The 22,256-nt window shown below is 43.5% G+C and overlaps 1 protein-coding gene across 2 annotated transcripts in view; it reads left to right on the top strand.

The window, feature by feature from the left end:
* Window positions 1-22,256, top strand: part of PAG1 (phosphoprotein membrane anchor with glycosphingolipid microdomains 1) — a 142,462-nt gene that overhangs the window by 96,418 nt on the left and 23,788 nt on the right. The gene's annotated exons all lie outside the window — the stretch shown is intronic.

Genomic DNA, 22,256 nt, shown 5'->3' with positions numbered 1-22,256 from the left:
ATCAGGGGTGGCAGTGGGCATGGGTGCCTACTGAAACTCTATAAGCCTCAGTCCCTATTCCATTAATCCTGATCATACAAAGACACTTATGCTTACAAGGCAGTTCTGTCACATTCGTAGTCCCAAATACTGAATCCCAGATATTTAGGTTAAATAGATTATCAGAAAGAAAAAGCAATATAAGTTAAAATGTTCAAAGCAGCCCAATCCAAACAGGTTTGCTGATGGCCTTGCTTGTGCTTTTACATCCCACCGGTCCCGTGTGTACTCACCACCCTGTCTCCCGCTAAAATACAAGAGTACAGTCACTGTTTCCATAAAGAGTAAACAGTTCATTTTGAACACACAGTGTTTGTTTTTAAAGTCCTGTTTTATGGGCCACATAATAAAGTACCTAACCTGGTACCTAGCGTATGACCGTAAGTATTCGTGGACTTGATGTGTCTGTCTCTGCGTGCCTGAGAATGATTTCTGCTTTATGAAATTCACATTGGCAAGGAAAGTGATTTTTGTTGATGCTACTAGACCATCTGGGGCTTGCTATTCTAAATTTGATGGCTTTATTTATACATAATATCTTTAAGGGGAATCCATATTTTTGACATTTGTTTGCCAAACTAGTAGTTGTATAAAGGTTTCTGAATCCAAGATGAGACAAATTTACCCTTGCAAACCTTGCAAATATCTTAAATTACTGCAATTATTTTTTTATAAATAAAAATTAAATGCAAATATGTTGAACTTGATCTCAAAGATCCCTGAACAGTCTAAGGTTTTTAATATTGTTACTGTAAAGGATTTACAGTATATTAACATTTTATATTAAGCACATGTCTTGAGAGCTGTTGGAAACCCTATTCCAATGAACACCATCCAAAAATTTAGTAAGCATAATCTATTTCATCCTTCAGATTTTAGAAGGTGATTAGTAAAACCTAAATATTAGTTCTATTTCATACATCTATATACATCTAAATTTTAAGACTATAGAACCTGTTCCTTTTGTCTTTTAAAAGAATGGCAACCAATACCCAACTTGGAGGGTGTGGAATAATAATTTGCCCTTGTCCCCACCCTGCTCTGTCATTCCCCAACCATCAAGTTGAGGGTCAGTCACCATTTCTCATTATTTTTGTGCTGTGGTTTTCTTAAGGTAAAGAAAAAACAAAAGATAGAATGAGCAGATCATATCTTCAAAGAAAAATGAGAAACATCCTCTTTCTTTGAGAAGGAGAAAATATTTCCCCGTGGTTAACCTGGCCTGCCTCAGTGTTTGCATTACCTCTCAGGCCCTGTGCAAACGGGTCCTCTTTTAAATCTGACCTCATACTTCACAACTAACTATGGAAACAAAAACAAAGAAAAACCAATACAAACCAGAGTCACCAGATTCAGCAAGATTACTCAAGAATGACTGGAGGAGAGATTGCCATGTACTACCAGATGACAGACTGCGGTGTCTACTGACTATGAGTTCAGGGGTGATTTCATGATAGGGTTTCCATACGGTCTAGAAGGTATGGCAGACATTAGTCAAACCTATGGCACAAATACGTGGACATAGGAAAAAGAGGTGTTCTGAAGGAGAAATTCGTATAGCAATGAGCAATGGCCTTGTGCATGAGAAGCCCTCCCTGGCATCTGATGGAGGGTAGAACTTAACTAAGGGAGGGGCTGGGGCAGTTGAAGGGGTTCCAGGTAAGGAGCAAGTGAGTGGGATGGAGACAGTGAGAGAGTAAATAGAATGAGAAGAGGGAGGGAAGGAGGCCAAAGCCTGGATTTGCAGGAAGTGGCAGCCGACTTTATATGATTTTATTTTCTTTATCCTTTGATCAGTGGGAAACCATTAAAGGATTTTAAGCAGAGAGCTTGGTATGATCAGATTTTCTTTTTAGAAAGATTCCCTCTGGCTGGGGTTTGAAGAAGAAACTGGAAGGCGGCAGGGTGAATGCAGTAGCCAAGACAAAAGATGCTGGTAACTTGACCAGGGGGTTGACCTTGGTGATGCAGAGACAAGGACTCATTGAAGAGATGGATTTGAAAGTCACCTCGGAGATGAGACCAAGAGGGCTTGGTGTGTTGGATTGGATATGCGGGGAGACTGAGGGGGTGGTAGAGGGGAGGACCCTGGGATGCAAGCTTGCACAGAGCTGAAGGTAGCACCATTCACGGAGATAGGGCATCCTGGAGGATGACCCGTGTGCAGGGAAGATGGAGAGTCCAGTCCAGCGTGCACACGTGCTGAGACCAAGGGCCTGGAGACAGCCGGGGGCTGGGGCAGGGGGGAGGTCTCATGGCAGCTGGATATGGAATCTAGGGCTCATAATAGAGGCTTTGTCTGGAGATACAAATAAGGAATCAAGGCAGCCCGAAGGGAATTGAACTCATGGGTGTGGATAAGACGCCAGGAAGAAAATATGAGGCAAAATAAGGAAAAAGGCCTAAGACTGAACCTCAAAGAACAAGGATCATGTATTTCACAACCAGGGAGAGGAGGGAAGCTCTGGGAGTGGCTTCTCAAATGTGTAGTTACCACCAGAATTTGTCTTTCTCATTTCCTGCCATTCAATACACTGGCATTTTAATGGACACACTGATGACAGTTATTATGGGTAGTTACACAAGCTGCACGTACAAAATTTGTAATGATTTTTTTTAACACGGATCGTCACATACAGAAACTTATGCACAAACCTCACAATCTTGTGAATGTGAGTTAACTGACAGGGGTCGACAAAACCCTTGATTGTTATTTGATTAGTTAAGTGATAGAAGTAAAAGAAAATAAATAAATGAAAGCCTGGTGGTGACATCTGGAGGCTTAGTCAGCTCAGGTTCACATTTTTGGCAAGAAGGCTTCATAGTTCGTGCTTCGTCTTACATCACACAACCCAGTGTCCGGTTGTGCCTCTTTACACTGTGTTGATTCATCAGTGTGTTCACATGTGGTCATCCTGACTCACCCACTACAGTTTTCCATCAGCCCCAACCCTGTAGTTGAACAGCCTTGTATCAGTGCTGGGAAATAATCATTAGTTCTGAGTTGGCTTTGTGTCTGTTTATGGCCTACTGTATGGCATTACATAGGCTCCTGTAAATTTCTGTGAAAGTCTATTTGAAATTGAATTATATTTTAAAGAATTTCGAATTGATCATTATTTAAAATAGTATTTTTGGAAAATATTCATATTATTTCATAATGCAACTCTTTTATGAATACAAATTTATATATATTAGATTTGGTTAAAGCAAGATCCACCATCTCTTAGAACTTCATCCTGTCATTGGACCGCCTGCATTTGAAGCAGCTGATTTAGATGTTGATAATGATTACAATTTATTGTTTGAATTTAACATAACTCTAATTAGCTAACAGAGAGAAATAAACAGATACTAGAAGTACATTTGAATACTTTAGGTACACTGACTTTTTTAAAGATGCAGATTCTTCTTTATATTTTTGAATAAAGTAAGTTGTTAAAATAGCAAGGAAAGCAGCAGAAGGAACTAATATTTATTTATCGGGTGACATTTCTGAGCAAGGGCACCAAACTGTGCATGTTTCACAAGATACAAATGTAGCTGATTTTGTTAATGATATGAAATATACTTTTCTATACTGAATGGAAAACTGAAATGCTAAAGATGCTGAACACAGCTGACATGCAAACACAGGCACATGTTTGGAAGGCTGGCAGAATGCAGCATTAATATGGCTTAAAGTGCTAGCCTAGACCAAACAGAAGTGCCTCGAAATAGAGGTAGGGTCCAACTGTCGATTCCATGTGTCAGGAGGATTTGTCCTGAAGACATTACAGCCGATTTCCTGGCCGGTCCTATTAGTATCACGTGGTAATAAAGGAAGGGTAAGATTACTACCGACAAAATATCCCAGGCTGTAAGAAACCCGCTAACATTAAGTGGATGCTTTTCGCAGTGTAACTCCCATCCCAAGCCAGACATGTATGGAAATGAACAATAGCAAGAGACCCAAAAACTTTTCCCTGGTAGACTGAGAACCCTACACTAAATAAACATGGTGTTACCCCCAGTAAAGTGACCTCAAGAAACCTCCACAGACCATTAGAAGTGCAGTTTCAGACATTAATGTCTAGCTGCTTTCTGCCGGGAATTGAAAGGAACAGCCAAGACTTCAAAAAAGAGAAGCTCTCTCTGGCAGAAACTGAGAGCCAGCAAAGGCACAGGGTACAAATCGCCTTCTGTGGGAAAGTGGCTGGCACTGTGGGTCCAATTAAGATCCCAACACATGCATATTGTGTGGGGAACTATAAGTTAAAATTGCAACCGTACATTCATTTATTATCTGTTCAGTAGTTTCAACCTTAAGGAGTACAGGACTATTTTTGGAACTACTCTTTTTTTTTTTTTTTTTTTTTTTTTGCGGTACGTGGGCCTCTCACTGTTGTGGCCTCTCCCGTTGCGGAGCACAGGCTCCGGACGCGCAGGCTCAGCGGCCATGGCTCACGGGCCCAGCCACTCCGCGGCATGTGGGATCTTCCCGGACCGGGGCACGAATCCGTGTCCCCTGCATCAGCAGGCGGACTCTCAACCACTGCGCCAGCAGTGAAGCCCTGGAACTACTCTTGATAAAACCGCAAAGGCGTGTGTTCATTCACTCTACCGATACTTAGTGCACACCACCATTGCAGGTGCTGGAGTTACAGCTGCCCGGACAAAGGGCCTGTGCTCATAGAGTTTATGTTCTAGAGAGCATCCTCCGACTACGAACACAAAGGCCAATCCATAAGATGCTTTCAGATGGGATAACAGGAAAGGAAGAGGGGGCAATGGGTTAAGGCTGAGTTGGGGGTGCACGAGAGGGCTACAGAAAGGTTGGTCAGAGAAGGCTTCTCTGAGAACATGCTGTTTGAACAGGATGAAAAAAAGGAAGGGGAACCAGCTGTGTGATGACCTGAAAAATGATCGTTCCAATAGGTAAACAGCTAGTACAAAAGGGTGAGGACAAACTCAATATGTCCAAGACCTAGAAAGAACTAGCCTGTGGGTTTGGAAGGTCATGGCCAAGGAGACTAAGGAAGCAGCTGAGGCTGAAAGGGTTGAGCCTGCCTCGCCCATGGTAGTCCTTCAGTTAATTGTTTGTCAGACTGACCTGAACAGCGTATCGTGTCCATTGAAGCAATGAAGATCAAGAGAAAAGCTCTAGTAGCCTAAAGCATAAAGAAAGGTATTGTCATAATAATGTATTGATTTCTAGTACATTCTTTACCTCTAAGAATTATGGATCATTTTGTAAGTGGAGACATAATGAGTGTTTACATCAGCTTTGACATGCAACCTAAAAACAGTATGTGAGAACTAGTGACATTAGACCAGGAGATTTTTTGTATTTCTTGTTGAAATGTTTACTTTGAAAATACTTTAATCATACTAAGCGAAGTAAGTCAGACACAGAAAGACAAATATATGATATCACTTATATGTGGAATCTTAAATGATACAAATGGATTTATTCACAAAACAGAAACAGACTCACAGACTTTGAAAACAAACTTATGGTTACCAAAGTGGAAACCTGGAGGGGAGGGATAAATTAGGAGTCTGGGATTAACAAATACACACTACTATATATAAAATAGGTAATCAACAAGGACCTACTGTATAGTACAGGGAATTCTACTCAGTATTCTGTAATGACCTATATGGGAAAAGAATCTGAAAAAGAATGGATATATGTATACATATAACTGAATCACTTTGCTGTACACCCAAAACTAATACAACATTGTAAATCAACTGTACTCTAATATAAAATAAAAAAAGAAAGAAAAGAAAAAGAAAATACTTTAAAATAATGCTATGTTAACTTATCTAGTGAATTATATTTAGCCGTACAACTTTTAGATTAGTATTTTGAGGGATGCAGAGATAAATATGTAGACCTAATCTAGCAGAGAGTCAAAGAACATGGCTCAATGTCCATATCTTCTGAGTGTGTGTCTTTATGTTGCAAGGTTAGATACTACCTTCTGGACTAGACTACACATACTCTGTTTGGGTCTGCACTCTGAGGTTATACATGTGCTGCAAAAAGCATGGTTTGCATGGTGCCCAGTGTGGACTTGCATGGGAAGAGGAACAGTGAGCTGTATCTGTCTTATATTGTCATATCCTGACTATGCTATGTTCCAATAATGTAAGAAATAAAATGAAGTAGCATTTGTCAGTTAAAAGCTTAGAAATATGAATGAATAGTCTAGCTAAGTGATTCTCAGACCAAACTATACATTCAAATGCTCTGGGGACACATTTACAGCTATAAATGTCCAGACCTAGTCCCTGCTCAATTAAGCCAATTTCTGGGGTTAGGCCTATGCATTGGTATATTGTAAAAAGTTTACCAAGTGATTCTAATGTATAGCCAGGGTTGAAAATTCTAATCTAATTCAGAGGAATTTAATAATTCTCTGTAGCCTTTAGGATAAAGTTGGTTTGATTTTAATCACCTTAGTCTTTGCATCTCATATATCATCTGAATACTTCTTTCATTATTTCCTTAGAGTAGAGGTCAGAACTTGTGATCCCAAAGATTAGTTTAGTGGGAAGGTCTTCCTTTCCTTCCTTCCTTCTTCCTTCTTTCATCCTTTGCTTTTTAAAAATGTATCTGGACATTGAGAGCTTTTAAAATTTATAAAGGAATAGTATATGGCAGTTAAATTTAAAGCTTCATATATACAATATTTAGAAATTAAGATCTGTTTCTAAGAAATATTGAGGTTGTTATAATAAAGACACTTACATAAGACTCTTCAAAATGTGTGAAATCAAAAACTTGTAATTGGGGTTGGTGTAGAGAGAGGGAAGAAACAGCTAGACTAAGGTAATTGCTATAATTGAAGGATAATTACAGCGTTCAGCTTCCAGCCAGAGAAAAGGAAGTACGATTTTTTTTTTTTTTTTTTTTCTTTTTGCGGTATGCGGGCCTCTCACTGTTGTGGCCTCTCCCGTTGCGGAGCACAGGCTCCGGATGCGCAGGCCCAGCGGCCATGGCTCACGGGCCCAGCCGCTCCGCGGCATATGGGATCCTCCCAGACCGGGGCACGAACCCGTATCCCCTGCATCGGCAGGCGGACTCTCAACCACTGCGCCACCAGGGAGGCCCAGGAAGTACGATTTTTGTATGTATAGTTTAGTCACTATAAAAAAAAAAAGAGCAAACTAACTTATCAGGATAAAAAAAAACCACCTTCCAAGCACTAAAATCTCTGAGTTTATCACAAAAAGCTTTATGCACTACACAATAGAACAATGTCATTAATAGTTTTACCAAAAAATACAGAAAAATAAATCATGAGAGTTCCTTATGTTAATATTTTATAATAGCTACCTTTTTATGACATTAATTAGTCAGTGGGTTCAGCTGCTATCCAGTCTACCCCACCCAGCTCATGACAATAAAATAGTGTCAGCTACAATATGGAGGATATTCGTTTTCCAGTGAACATTGACAAGAGGGTATCCTTCAATTCATCAAAAAGCCATATCCAATAATAAATTAGGGGAAATGGCATCAGGTTACAACTTGGTTAATAACGTGAAAGATTGGAATTTGATTTTTCAGCCTCTCCCTACCGTGTCTGATCTTACAATGGTAGTACTATGACACAGTCTGGGAGAGTATAATCAATACTAGTTTGGGGACTGTGCTGAAATCCTACCCCTTGGTGACTTAGATGGATCCTGGCTACAGAATCAGAGACTTGTGGTAAATTAGTGAATGTTGCAGGACATCTAAGATTGTTCTTAATCATGTTCTTAGTAAGATGAAACACAGCACATCAGTGACTGCTGGTGGACCAGTTGTCCCTAAAATTTGCTTGTTCCTGATATATTATAATATGACAATGCATTAGGAAGTAAAATAGAGTAGGATTTCAAAGCGTTTGGAGAAAGGCTTTAAAAAAAGTAATGTAAAAAAGACTGACGCTTTCTCTTAAATTTAAAATATAATAATGTATTAGTGTTGAGAAATCGCATAACCATTAGAAATAATTGCTTACAAAAAAAAACTGGAATGACGCCACTTGGCTTAGATTATCTAATCCAATAAATTAAAATGATAATACTGATTTATATAGCAATATATAATAGCAATAACTAAATAACTAAATTCGGCAATAACTGAATAGCAATAACTAGGTGTCAGTGACTACTCTGATTTTGCTAAATGAGTTTTTTTGTCCTGAAAACACACCTTCTTATTCCATTTTGTAAGTATATTTTTCTTGAAGTTTTCATGTAATAGAGGCATGAGAAATAATTCAACAGTGACCTTCTCAGGATCAAATTCCACTGTGCTACTTTCATAGTGTGCATCTACAGAGCTGCTATGACGGCTATGCAGTGCCTACCCCACACCTCTAGGAGGTATCACTCATATGCTCTAGTTTATGCTCTTAGCACAACCACAGCCTCTCAAAGCCTCAGTGGCAGAGAAGAGTGAACTCAAATTTTTGATTCCATGTGCAAAATTTCTTTGAGTTCCCATATTCCTTTTTTTAAGTTCTTACTAGATTTACATTATACTCCATAAATACCTGTGTTTCTTTTATTAACAAGTGAAAGTTAAAATTGAGTAACTTGGGGCTTCCCTGGTGGTGCAGTGGTTGAGAGTCTGCCTGCCAGTGCAGGGGACACGGATTCGAGTCCTGGTCCGGGAAGATCCCACATGCCGCGGATCAGCTGGACCTGTGAGCCACAACTACTGAGCCTGCACGACTGGAGCCTGTGCTCCACAACAAGAGAGGCCGCAATACTGAGAGGCCCGCGCTCCGCGATGAAGAGTGGCCCCCGCTTGCCCCAACTAGAGAAAGCCCTCGCACAGAAACGAAGACCCAACACAGCCAAAAATTAATTAATTAATTAATTAATTAATTTTTAAAAATTGAGTAACTTGGGTAGTCAGGTAGAGGTGGCTGGCACCTTTTCCTGAATTTACCACAGCATGCCTCTAAGATGTGCCTCCCCAAATATGCCACTTCACCACAGACCATTGTCCTATCTCAATTTCATGCCTTTGAAGTGTTCTTTCCGCAAAAGCGGTGAAAACATAGGATAGAGAAGTGCTGAGTCGGGGGGTGTCAAAGCCATATCCTGATATTAGCTCTCATTTTCTTGCTCTCTACTTTCCAAAAAAAAGGAAATTGGGGCAGAGTGGCTACCTTGACAACCTGACCTGACATACAAAATGCTTTGAACTCAGCAGGGGGGAAAGACTCTAATTTAAATATCAGTGTTATAAATCCATATTCTAGGTCTCTCCAAAAAGTTCTTAATACTGTGGCATATAATGTAAATTCCAATGTGACCCTTCCACTTGGAAACCACTGTGACATTCAAAATACCAAACTCTCCGAATTATAAAGACTTCATAAACACAGCCTTCACCCATGACTTCGTTTCATTCATGATTTACAAACAGAAAAAAATGGAGAATCTTGAGGGAGAAGATGTGATTTTTCATTAGCTATGAAGATTTTCAAAACTGCATTAGTCTCAGTTCATTCAGGTCTTATAATCACATTAGCTACGTGGCATTGTAAGGGAAGAAATGCCCTGCAGAGATCTCCCAGTGGATTTCCCCCGAGTTGCACTACCCCTGCCCCCTGGGACTCCACATGGGATTAGATTTTTCCTTTCATAGGATGAACCAATGGAAATGATACAGCTTGTAGGAACCACGTTTACACAGACGTTTCCTCTCACACTTTCCTAATTCCTGCTACAGTGATTCCCCTGGCCAAACGATATGTCAGTTCTGAGTAATTCTGATCCTCTAAAGACTTTAAGATGAGTAACTTCCACCTCACCAGGATTCCTGTAGGACTCGTAACAAATTCAGAGCCTGGGGTTTTCAGCGAACTGCTTACGTTAGGATCACTTAGGACACATGTTAAAAATACAGATTCTTGGGCTCCACTCCAGCTCTATTATGTCAGAATATCTGAGGGCCAGGCCTGGGCATCAGCAGTGTAACAAGTGCCCAACGGGTTGTGAGCGGGGCTGAGGGGGTTTGGGGTGGGGGCATCTCTGCAGTGGCTGATGCTCTCACGTGGCCTGGGAAGGAAGCCAAATGAAACCAATGGGGCTGATAGATGGAGGGGCCTGGAGGCCGTGCCCTTTGATACTAGTCAAGGCTAGTTATTCGGTAGGGCCACAGTCAAAACACTCATCCAGGGCTTCCCTGGTGGCGCAGTGGTTGAGAGTCCGCCTGCCGATGCAGGGGACACGGGTTCGTGCCCCGGTCTGGGAAGAGCCCACATGCCACGGAGTGGCTGGGCCCGTGAGCCATGGCCGCTGAGCCTGCGCGTCCGGAACCTGTGCGCCGCAACGGGAGAGGCCACAACAGTGAGAGGCCCACGTACCACAAAAAAAAAAAAAAAAAAAAAACACTCATCCACTGAAGTTGAGAAAATATTCTGCTCACAAATGAGATACTCTTCTATCCTGTCATGTCTCTACTCAAGACCCTACAGTTTATTCCATATTGCCTTTATTTTTTTTTAATTTTTTTAACATCTTTATTGGAGTATAATTGCATTACAATGTTGTGTTAGTTTCCACTGTATAGCCAAGTGAATCAGCTATATGTATACATATATCCCCATAACCCCTCCTTCTTGCGTCTCCCTCCCACCCTCCCTATCCCACCCCTCTAGGTGGTCACAAAGCACCAAGGTGATCTCCCTGTGCTATGCAGCTGTTTCCCACTAGCTATCTATTTTACGTTTGGTAGTGTATATATGTCCATGCCACTCTCTCACTGCGTCCCAGCTTACCCTCCCCCCTCCCTGTGTCCTCAAGTCCATTCTCTACATCTGTCTTTATTCCTGTCCTGCCCTTAGGTTCATCAGAACCTTTTTTTTTTTTTTTAGGTTCCATATATATGTGTTAGCATACAGTATTTGTTTTTCTCTTTCTGACTTACTTCACTCTGTATGACAGACTCTAGGTCCATCCACCTCAGTACAAATAACTCAATTTCGTTTCTTTTTATGACTAAGTCATATTCCGCCTTTATTTTTTGAAACAACTTTTAAAAATTTAAATATAGTTGGTTTACAGTATTGTGTTAGTTTCAAGTGTACAGCAAAGGGATTCAGTTATATATATATTTTTTCAGATTATTTTCCGCTTCTCTCTGCTATATAGTAAATCCTTGCTGCTTATCTATTTTACATATAGTGGTGTGTATCTGTTAATCCCAAACTGCTAATTCATCCCTCCTCCCAGCTCCTGCTTTCCCCTTTGGTAACCGTAAGTTTGTTTTCTGTCTGTGAGTCTGTTTCTGTTCTGTATATAGATTCATTTGCATTATTTTTTAGATTCTGCATATAAAAGGTATTATATAATATTTGTCTTTCTCTGTCTGACTTACTTCACTTGGTATGATATTCTCTGGGTCCATCCATGTTGCTGCAGATGGCAATATTTCATTCTTTTTTATGACTAAGTAATATTTCATTGTGTGTGTGTATATAATATATATACATGTATATACACCACATCTTCTTACCACATCTTAAATACTCCATATTGCCTTCTGTATCTAGTTCAAAGTGTTTTTGGCTGTCCATGTTATTAATGGCCATTGTAATGAACACAGACCTCTTACAAAGAATGTGACTGGTTCTGATTGTTGAGTTTCATGTTTAGTCATGTCACACCTTATAAAAACAGAATCTCCACAGGGGTTGCCATTCTGTTATACCCATCTCCCCATCTCTGTCAACAGAGTGTTATCTTCCCTAAAGTGGTCAAAGGAGAAGAAGAAAATAAATGTGCTGAAGTACGTAGACATGTACATACACATGTCATTCTTAAACTCCCAAAGTACCCCATGGAGTAAAGCCAGCTGTAAACAACGTGGAAAAGCAGAAAAAAATTACCAGAAAAGTCCTCCGAGTCTGTTCCCCTTGCCTCCCTCACCGCACAGGGTGTCTGCGCTCTGGCCTCAGCCCTCTCACCTTCTCCTTCCCTCCCTTTTCCTCACTAGGTGACTTGCTCTGTTCTGTCATTTATGCCTTAATGGGATTTTAAATGCTTGTGCCACTTCTTGCATGAATGTTTTTTTAAGCTTTGCTTTAACTGTAAAGTGAAAGCAGTTTTCTTCCATTAGGGGGTGGGGGGACGGGGGGGTACTCTCTACAGGTACCCTCCCAGGTCCTTGAAATCTGATCCATCCTCAGCAGTTGGCTGACCCTGACTGTGATGGGTGGGTGCGTGGGTCCCCTGGTGGTGGTCCTGTCCACCCCGTACTCATGCAAAGGCTGCCTTTGGAATCCACCAGACACAATGAGGACAGTTCTCAGCTTGAAACAACATCAGTCCAAGGGCACTGCAGCTGCGTCAGTGCCACGGCACCTCTGCTGTCAAGCTGAACAGAATCATGCTAGAATTATTGTGGCTAGATGTTGTTTCTTATGCAATATGGTGGAAATGAAAGGACTTCTGGCTTTTTTTTCCCCTGACTTCCCATGCTTGGAATTCAACAATAAATTGTTTTTCATCTGTGATCAAAATATATCTCTGTATTAGGAACTTAATTCTAAAGATTTTTCACCTCTTGCCAGTTGAATTTTGCAACTGAATTGCAGCAGACCAGTGTCATCTCATATTCAAGGTGTGATTAGAAGATGAAACAGTCCTTGGCACAGAGTAGGTATTTAGCAATTATTTGTTCAGTGAATTACTGAGTGTCAAAGAGTAAAATACAGTTTGTGCCTTAGTGTCAAAGAGTAAGAAACCTTGGAGGTATTAGTCAAGTAACGAATGAAGCCACCCCCAAAGAGCTGAGCATCTTTAATAATAAAGACAGAGAAAGTCTCCAGAATGTTCTGTCATAGTTGGAATCTCCTCAGGCTTGTCAAGTATTGAGATTGGAAATTAGATGGATCCCTTTCAGACTTACTGTCTTTGTAAGATTTTCCTAAGTTGGGGCATATGCCTTTAAAAAGCCTCAGAAGCTTCCAGCAGCCGCATCTTCTCTCTAAGTTACCTGTGCACACCCATCTGCATACTTTGGTTTGATCTTCACACTTTGTTGAAAGGCTTTTATAAATATGAATCGTAAATGTGTACATATATCAACTACACGTGAATGAGAAGAGACTCATTGTCTGCTCTGCAGCCATTGTGCCTGGTGTCTCTGCCAGATGTGCTGTTGATGTTCTGGGGGTGTCGGGATTGACCTCCGGCGCTGGACCCTGACCATAAGGACCGCCCATGGTGTCCCCTCCTGACATCCGTGTGACTGGTAGGGCCTTATCAGGTTTTCCCATGAATTATTAAGACTGTGTTTCCTGGGGAGTTGAAACTATTGATCACACTGAGAATTTCCGGTTCTTGCTGGGTCAATACTTCCCTTTGTGTGGAAAGTTCTGGATTTGGGTCATAGAACTTAGGAATCACTGGCTACTTTTATAATAGAATCTCAGAGCTGGAAAGAAACTTTATAAATGACCTCACTTTTCAGAAGGATAAACTGAGGCACAGGAGGTTTGGGCTCATTCCAGGCCACAAAGCAATGTCGTGGGAAGGAATGGAGCAGAAGCTGGGTCTGTGCCTCCACACGCCAGTGACTTGTCTCATTAGACTCTGTAAAGGGCAGCCTTTTATTTGTGTGCTTCTGTGGGAATCAAGAAGGCTCCAAGGACACAGGAGCTCTGACCTCATCTCACCTAACTTTAAGGAAGATGAAGGCCAAGTTGCAGCCCCAGGGATCTGTCTCAAGGACCCTTCAACCCTAGTTGAAGGAAGATGAACATCTACACTAGTATTATTCATACATGGCCCTCAGACCAGCAGCCTAGACCTCCCGTGAGGGCCGAATAGAAATGCAGGATTCACAGGAACATAGAGAACAGACTGGTGGTTACCAAGGGGAAGGGGGTTGAGGGAGGGATGGAGTGGGAGGTTGGGATTAGCAGATGTAAACTATTATATATAGGATGGATAAACAACGAGGTCCTACTGTAGAGCACAGAGAGCTATAGTCAATATCCTATGATAAACCAGAATGGAAAAGAATATGAAAAAAAGAATGCAAATATAAGGCCCAGAATTCTGCATTTTTTTCCTTGAATCTGTGTTTTTATTTTATTTTATGTTTTTTCTTTATAACAAATTTAATCAGTTATACATATACATATGTTCCCATATCCCCTCCCTTTTGCATCTCCCTCCCACCCTCCCTATCCCACCCCTCCAGGCGGTCACAAAGCACCGAGCTGATCTCCCTGTGCTATGCGGCTGCTTCCCACTAGCTATCTACCTTACATTTGGTAGTGTATATATGTCCATGCCGCTCTTTCACTTTGTCACAGCTTACCCTTCCCCCTCCCCATATCCTCAAGTCCATTCTCTAGTAGGTCTGTGTCTTTATTCCTGTTTTACCCCTAGGTTCTTCATGACATTTTTTTTCTTAAATTCCATATATATGTGTCAGCATACAGTATTTGTCTTTCTCTTTCTGACATACTTCACTCTGTATGACAGACTCTAGGTCCATCCACCTCATTACAAATAGCTCAATTTCGTTTCTTTTTATGGCTGAGTAATATTCCATTGTATATATGTGCCACATCTTCTTTATCCATTCATCCGATGATGGACACTTAGGTTGCTTCCAGCTCCGGGCTATTGTAAATAGGGCTGCTATGAACATTTTGGTACATGAGAATTCTGCATTTTTAACAAGTTCCCGGATGGTGAGGCTTCTGCTCCAGCACCACCTCTGGAGGAGCTCTGCCCTACAAGGTCCGTGGCCCTGTCGCTTCCTCTAGAAGGAGCTTGGGAGTCACACTCCTTGAGTCATCTGCTGCCCCCACCCTCCTGGCAGAAAGCCTTGAGGGTGAGCCCCGAGTACCTACGTTTTCAAACACAAATTCTGACTCACTGTAATCAAGCTGTCACTCTGTCTCCCTAAGTAGTTTCTGGGAACACCGGCAAGTAACCCGCAGGGATGGTTTTTGAAGATTTTGCTTTCTAGAAGTCAATGAAAAGCATTTCGTCGGCCAGTTTTATAATGTAAAGAATTCTTAATGTTTTTTAAATGTAGGAAAGATGAGAATTAAGGATGGCCTTGATGTGGTGGGCACTGGGTAATAAGTCGCGCTACCTTCTTGCTAGTGTCTGGGTAGAATGTGAACTCTTACCTCAGAGTCCTTACATCCGGGTACATCAGAAGGTGTGGCTGATCTAACTCACAATGAAACCAGTACTGCGAACTGGGATTCCTCTGGGATGAGGCTTAAATTGCTGTCTAGCTCTGAAATTCTACTTCTTCCATCCTGAAGGTTTCCTTTTCCCAGAAGAAGCATCCTTGGATGTACAGTCTCCATGAGGTAGCATGGTTAGGTGAGGGCTTGGTAAAAGCTAATTGGGACGTGACAGATACTGGAGCATTTGTAATTAGTGTCCAACCACAGTTCAAGTGTTAAAATGAATCTGATCTTTTAAATATCATGGTCCGTGTGTGGAGGATTTGAGAGGCATTTGTGTCACATAGTAAATTTCTGAACCTCTCAGCAGGGTTTTGGGGTTTTTTTTGTTTTGTTTTGTTTTTTTGGTTAAGTCTTTTACTACTATTTTTTTTAAAAAGTGTCTCAATCACCCGTGCGTCAGAAGCCAAATAAAAACAGGCAAAGTGGGCTTCCCTGGTGGCGCAGTGGTTGAGAGTCCGCCTGCCGATGCAGGGGACACGGGTTCGTGCCCCTATCCCGGAAGATCCCACATGCCGCGGAGCGGCTGGGCCCGCGAGCCATGGCCGCGGAGCCTGTGTGTCCGGAGCCTGTGCTCCGCAACGGGAGAGGCCACAGCAGTGAGAGGCCCGCGTACAGCAAAAAAAAAAAAAAAAAAAAAAAAAAAAAAACAGGCAAAGCAGGACCTCACATAGAGAACAGACTTGTGGTTGCCAAGGGGGAGGGGGTGGGGGAGGGTGGGGGAGGGGTGGATGGGGAGTTTGGGATTAGAAGTTACAAACCATTACATATAGAATGGAAAAACAACAAGGTCCTACTGTAGAGCACAGGGAACTATATTCAGTATCCGGTGATAAACCACAATGGAAAAGAATATGAAAAAGCATATATATATGTATAACTGAATCACTTTGCTGTACAGTAGAAATTAACACAACACTGTAAATCAACTATACTTCAAGAAAATACATTTTTAAAATACAAATAAATAAAAGTCCCATCTCAGTAAACTGGCCTGTGTGTAAACACCTTATCCCCACCGGACTCCAACGAAGAAGATGGTGCCAGGGCTGCAAAGTGCTCTAATTCCCTTGGAAGGGAGACCCATGATGACGTGGCTGGGAGTGAGCAGCGGGCGAATCGGAGGAGAGTGAGCGTTCTTCTCTCTCTGGTGCCGGAAACAAGTCACGACCGCGTGAAGTTGAGCCTGCCCGAAAGATGGCGTGGCTCCCATGTCCTCACCTGTCTGCTCTTGTCCCAGATGGACGGACACCTGGGGGTTATGAACATGGTGGGGATGGCCGTGTTTTTTTTTATTTCAAGCCTATGAGTCGAAACTGATATACACTGGGCCCCTTCAGGACCCTGAGGGGAACGTGGGGAGAGGCCAGTCGATCACGTGTAGGATGGAGGCAGCACCATGGAGATTTCCCCACCAGCTAGTCAAGCAGGCAAGCCAGCTTCTGGAACCCCTCACGTCCCCGAGAAATTTCAGCCTTGTTTGAGAAGACTGAGAAAAAGAATGTCTTCTTCTAATTCTTACCGTCTCTGAAGGCCAAGTCAGTATCCACCTCCTCTTGGATCCTCGGAATTATTTACTCATTATTAATTCATTCAACTTATGTATTAAGTGCCTACTGTGTGCCACACACTAGGACTACAGCTGCGAATAAGATACGTCTCTCCACAGCCTCCCTCTTCGAGCTTGGACCAGTGGAAGAGACATACAAAGGGCTTCATCACTCTACTCTTGAGTGATGCTATGAAGGGAAAAGCTTGTAAAAAAAAGGCGGAGGGTGGGGGGCTTCCCTGGTGGCTCAGTGGTTGAGAGTCCACCTGCTGATGCAGGGGACACGGGTTCAGGCCCCGGTCCGGGAAGATCCCGCATGCCGCGGAGCAGCTGGGCCCATGAGCCATGGCCGCTGACCCTGCGCATCCGGAGCCTGTGCTCCGCAACGGGAGAGGCCACAACAGTGAGAGGCCTGCGTATCACAAAAAAAAAAAAAAAAAAAAAAAAGGCAGGGGCCTAAACTAAACTGGGGAGGGGGAAACAGCATCAGAAAAGCTGCTCCAAGGAAGTGACATTTAAGCTGAGACCTGAGGGACGGTTAGGCTTCCATCAGATGAAAATGTGCGAAGACGGCCAAGAATAGTTAAGGCTCCCCTTTCTTTTGAGAAACGTAAGACCCAGGGCTGTGAGGGAGGAAAGAGAGAGGTGTGTATCAGATTCCCAGGAGAGGAGGAAGGCGTGACGTGTCATCGCTGAGAAGGGGCCAGAGGAACGCCAAGCTTAGGGACACATTGAGATCGCCAGTGTGGAGACCTGGTAAGGGTGGTGAGGATTCACGTACAGAGAAGCAAGTAATTCCAGTGCTGGGACCTTTTTCAAGAGACCTCAGGCTGCTTTGATGACAGTACAAAAAAGGCAGGTGGGGGCTTCCCTGGTGGCGCAGTGGTTGAGAGTCTGCCTGCCGATGCAGGAGGCGCGGGTTCGTGCCCCGGTCCGGGAGGATCCCACATGCCGCGGAGCGGCTGGGCCCGTGAGCCATGGCCGCTGAGCCTGCGCGTCCGGAGTCTGTGCTCCACGGCGGGAGAGGCCACAGCAGTGAGAGGCCCGCGTACCGCCAAAAAAAAAAAAAAAAAAGGCAGGTGGCTGTGTTTGTTCCAGAGCTAAGGTTTTGCCTTAAGACATACTCGGCTTAATTTTTAATTGTTTGCCTGACGTGCTCTTCTCTTTTATTCTCCTTCTCTCCCTTACCTAATAAATTATTCATTAAACTTGCATTTTGAGAGTCAGCTTGGGAATCCTCCTTTTGCAGAAACATGTATTCAGTAAAAATTACTTGACTGTCTCCTATTTGCCAGCTCATGGAGATGCTGAGAATGTGGTGGGATACAAGATGGATATATCCCTGCCCTCAAGGAACTTTTCATTCAGATCAGATGAACAAACATGCAAGGCAGGAAGAAATAGAGCTTAAAGTTCAAACCGCACACTTTGTGAAACAGCCCATTAAGACTTGCTTATGCAAATTGAAGACCCTTTACCTGGATTCCTCACGCATGTCTGTCAGAATCATTTTCTCCCTCTCTCTCTCTCTCTCTCTCCCCGACCCCTCTCCTGTTCTCTCATGAGATTTACCATTAAAAATAAAAAATGAACCTTGGGAATTGGTTTTCAAGTCAGGATAGGAGGAACAACCTTAGAAGGCATTCCTTACCCACCAAAGTCACTCGCCTTTTGGCTTTTCTGAAGGCAAAAACCAAAACGGCGGCAGAGCTTTGATAAGCAATAAACTATATTACTTCTGTAATGTAAGTTTAACGTATTTTTGAAGACAAGTGACAGCCACACACACGCTCCCAAAGGGTCAGATGGCCTGAAGGATTTATAACCGGCTCTCGGGATGAATGCGTGGCTCTTTCCACAGCAGCAGCAAGCCTCGATGGCAGCGGGGCCAGTTCGGTGATGTCAAGGCTTCCCAGGTTCCTTCCTCTCGTGCTTCAAGCTGCTGCAGGAAGAAATGTCAAGATACTGCTCCAGGGCTTCCCTGGTGGCGCAGTGGTTGAGAGTCCGCCTGCCGATGCAGGGGACACGGGTTCGTGCCCCGGTCCTGGAAGATCCCACATGCCGCGGAGCGGCTGGGCCCGTGAGCCATGGCCGCTGAGCCTGCACGCCCAGAGCCTGTGCTCCGCAACGGGAGAGACCACAACAGTGAGAGGCCCGCGTACCGCAAAAAAAAAAAAAAAAGATACTGCTCCATAGTGATGTAAATAAAATGATTCGGGAAACCATAAAGAAAATCTTACCTCGGAGTCCTTTACCACCTTCTGCTCTTTGGGTGTGTTTCCCCCCGACTCAGGGAAAGAGAGAAATGGAGATATCTTTGTAACAACTGGTATGGCAGAGACCCTTGGGCCTTAGCAGGGCCCCGGTGGACAGTAGTCATTCACAGACGTGGCTCCGTGTTTACAGCAGACCCGCTTGACTCTCACACAGAGTTCAGTGTACAAAGCTTACCTATAGCAGAGCCCCTTTGGTCCGAAGAGAAATTGACCCGAATTTGAATACTTGAGCTTAAAACTCTTTCAGGAGACCGGAACCTTCAGTGGAGAGGTTCATGCTTCCATAGCCTGTGCATCTGCCCACGTGCTTCACAGGACACTTTGCTCGTAAAGTGTCATTTTACCTCATGGTTCCCACACCTGGTGATGACCCGGGAAGGAGGCGTTCCCACGGCGATGGGTCCTTGACCTTCTTATTTCGGCCATTGGTAAGGAGTCATGTGGAGGTGGTTTCCAACATGCTTAATTATGAGTCAACTAGGACAGCTGTAAGATGGTAATGACCATCATTACTGACCTCAACCGGCTTCAGAGGAACTAAGTGTCTGCTTCTATAGCTCATCTCACCGGCCATCCCGGCTCTACCAAATTATACAGAATTTGCGGCGATCAGAGCACCTACCTGTTAAATGTGTCTGGCTAAAGAAATAAGTAGCTGGTAGTTGGGCTGCAACTTTCATTCATTTCATCCGGTTTTTGCTTTCTTTTTTGTTGGAATTGATTGGGGTGGCGGATAGTCCAGGCTAATGAAGACAGTTAAAAGGCTCAGCAGAGGCACCAACAGCAAGAATAACTGAGGTCTGTCCTGGAGGAGCCTGCTGATTAGGGCTGAGAATAGAATTAGACTGTCCCCTTGTGGTTAAAAATGGCATCTGCTTTTAAAGCAAAAGGCCCTCGGTTTTTCTCAAGATTGAATCACTTATTGATTAAAATCATGAAAGGAATGGATACAAAAGTATGAGTGATTATGGAGCTTTTAGTCCAAAATAGTTATCCAGCCCTACTTCTAACAGAATCCCCAAAATCAGTCCTATAAACTCAGGCATTGACCTTTCTCAGGGCCAAATGACAATTTCCCACAGTAGTCTGAAGTGATATAAAATTGCGGAGTGGGCGAAATGCCACTGCCTCTTGTCAATATCATGCATTAAATTACAGTCACTGCGGCTTCCCTGGTGGCGCAGTGGTTGAGAGTCTGCCTGCTGATGCAGGGGACACGGGTTCGTGCCCCGGTCCAGGAGGATCCCACATGCCGCGGAGCGGCTGGGCCCGTGAGCCATGGCCGCTGAGCCTGCGCGTCCGGAGCCTGTGCTCTGCAACGGGAGAGGCCACAACAGTGAGAGGCCTGTGTACTGCCAAAAAAAAAATTACAGTCACTGGTCATGATTGTACGTCAGTGCAGCCAATGGTGAAGCCTATTCTAAAACAAAAAAATTGATATACAACTATTAAACTAAATCTGCTCTTTCATTAGTATTATGATCTTTTGCAACACATCTTAGTGGGGCATTCAGGTGCTGTAATAAATGTTTGTTGAGGTACGGTGAATGGTCATCCTTTGCTCTATGTTGAATAACTCATAGAATATTTACACATGTGGTCTGACAACAGTATATTTTTTAACTTTGAAGAAACAGTATTCTATCACTGAACGCAATTTTATTGAGACAGGTAGGAACAGGATGGAGAGGAATAGGCTTAAATATCTCCTTGAAAAAATCATGAGAGATCACCCCAAATTGTTCATGTATTTCTGCTGGTGCGGATTGATTCTGGATGCTCAGGAAACATCTTACTTGATATAAGAATTAGCAGAAAATTAGCCGGGTCCAAGGCCAGTAGCAACATCAGGGACTCCGCAGCCTTGGATTATCTTTTCCACGGGGACCTGGTTGGTAAAGGCGCACAGGGTATGATATAGAAAACCCTCGCTCCTTCGGGGGCCCTTCCTCTGCAGGGTGACTTCTTACTTCCCGGACCCTGTGCCTCGCTGTCCTCATTCTCTTTCTCTGTCGCGAATCCTGAGAGAAGCCTTGAGTCTCAGGGAAGGACACCGATGCCCCACCCTGCTCAAAATGAACTCCACGAAAGAACCCATGGTACAGCATTTAAGTTCAGTGAAACCAGTGCAGGAGGGTCCAGCCTTCGGGGGAAAGTCCATTCCACTTCTTGGAAAGCCCTGGACCATCCACACAGGGCTTCCACTCTCATCCCCACCAAGAGGGAGGAATGTGGAAGTCATACGTGTACATCTACACACACGGGGGAGGGGCAGTCCGTCTACACACGGTGAGGAGGTAACCTACATACACGATGGGGGGAGGGAGTAGTCCATCTACACAAAGGGGGGGAAAGGGGGTGGTCTATCTACACACACAGTGGGGAAAGAGGGGGAAGTAGGCCATTTACACACACTGGGGGGCGCAGTTCATCAAAACACATACGGGAGTGGTAGTCTGTCTACACACATGGCGGGGACAGTCCGTCTACACACACTGGGTTGGTGGGGGGAGGCAGCCACATCTCAATAGTAAATAAGCCACTAAAATTTAAGAAGGAGATGACCAGAAAAGAAATGGGCAGGAGAATTATGGAAACAGGAGACCAAAAAGAGAAAGAGACCAGGAGAGGAGAGTACCAGTGGTGCAGACCTTCTCTAAAACTGGAACAATCCCATTGGGAGGAAGGTCATGTGTGTGTAGACCCCTGGCCCCTGCAAGGGTAGGTGCTCCTGCTGCACTGCCACCACAGCTGTGACCTGTGTGGCTCCTGGTCGAGTTGCACACAGAGGTTTCTGAGAGGTGGAAGCTGCCCACGCAATTGGAGCCCTTGTCCTTAGGGGTACAATGTATTGATAATCTGACTCAGAAACAGTACCAGATGATGATCTTGCTTTTCACTGTGAGATTTTTTTTTGTCCACGATGAGAACTTTTGTAAAAAAGCATTTCTGTCAGTAGCTTTTCTGCAAATTCTGGTTGAAGGAGGAGTGATCCAGGAGTTTTGACACATTTTCTCTGAGTTACATCCTTTATTCAGTAGCTGGTAATAATCTGCTTTCACCCTTTTTCTCCCCACACTGTTCTGCTAGGTGGAGCACCACATAATTCATTATATTCTATCGCCTCCCCCTGTTGAGAAAGAGAGAAAGAGGAAAGAGAAACGTGTACCA

The sequence above is a fragment of the Mesoplodon bidens genome (assembly GCF_964165515.1).
Source record: "Mesoplodon bidens genome assembly, chromosome: 16".
NCBI lineage: Eukaryota > Metazoa > Chordata > Mammalia > Artiodactyla > Ziphiidae > Mesoplodon > Mesoplodon bidens.
Note: the sequence above shows the minus strand (reverse complement) of the source record. Positions and strands in the feature narration are given on the sequence as shown.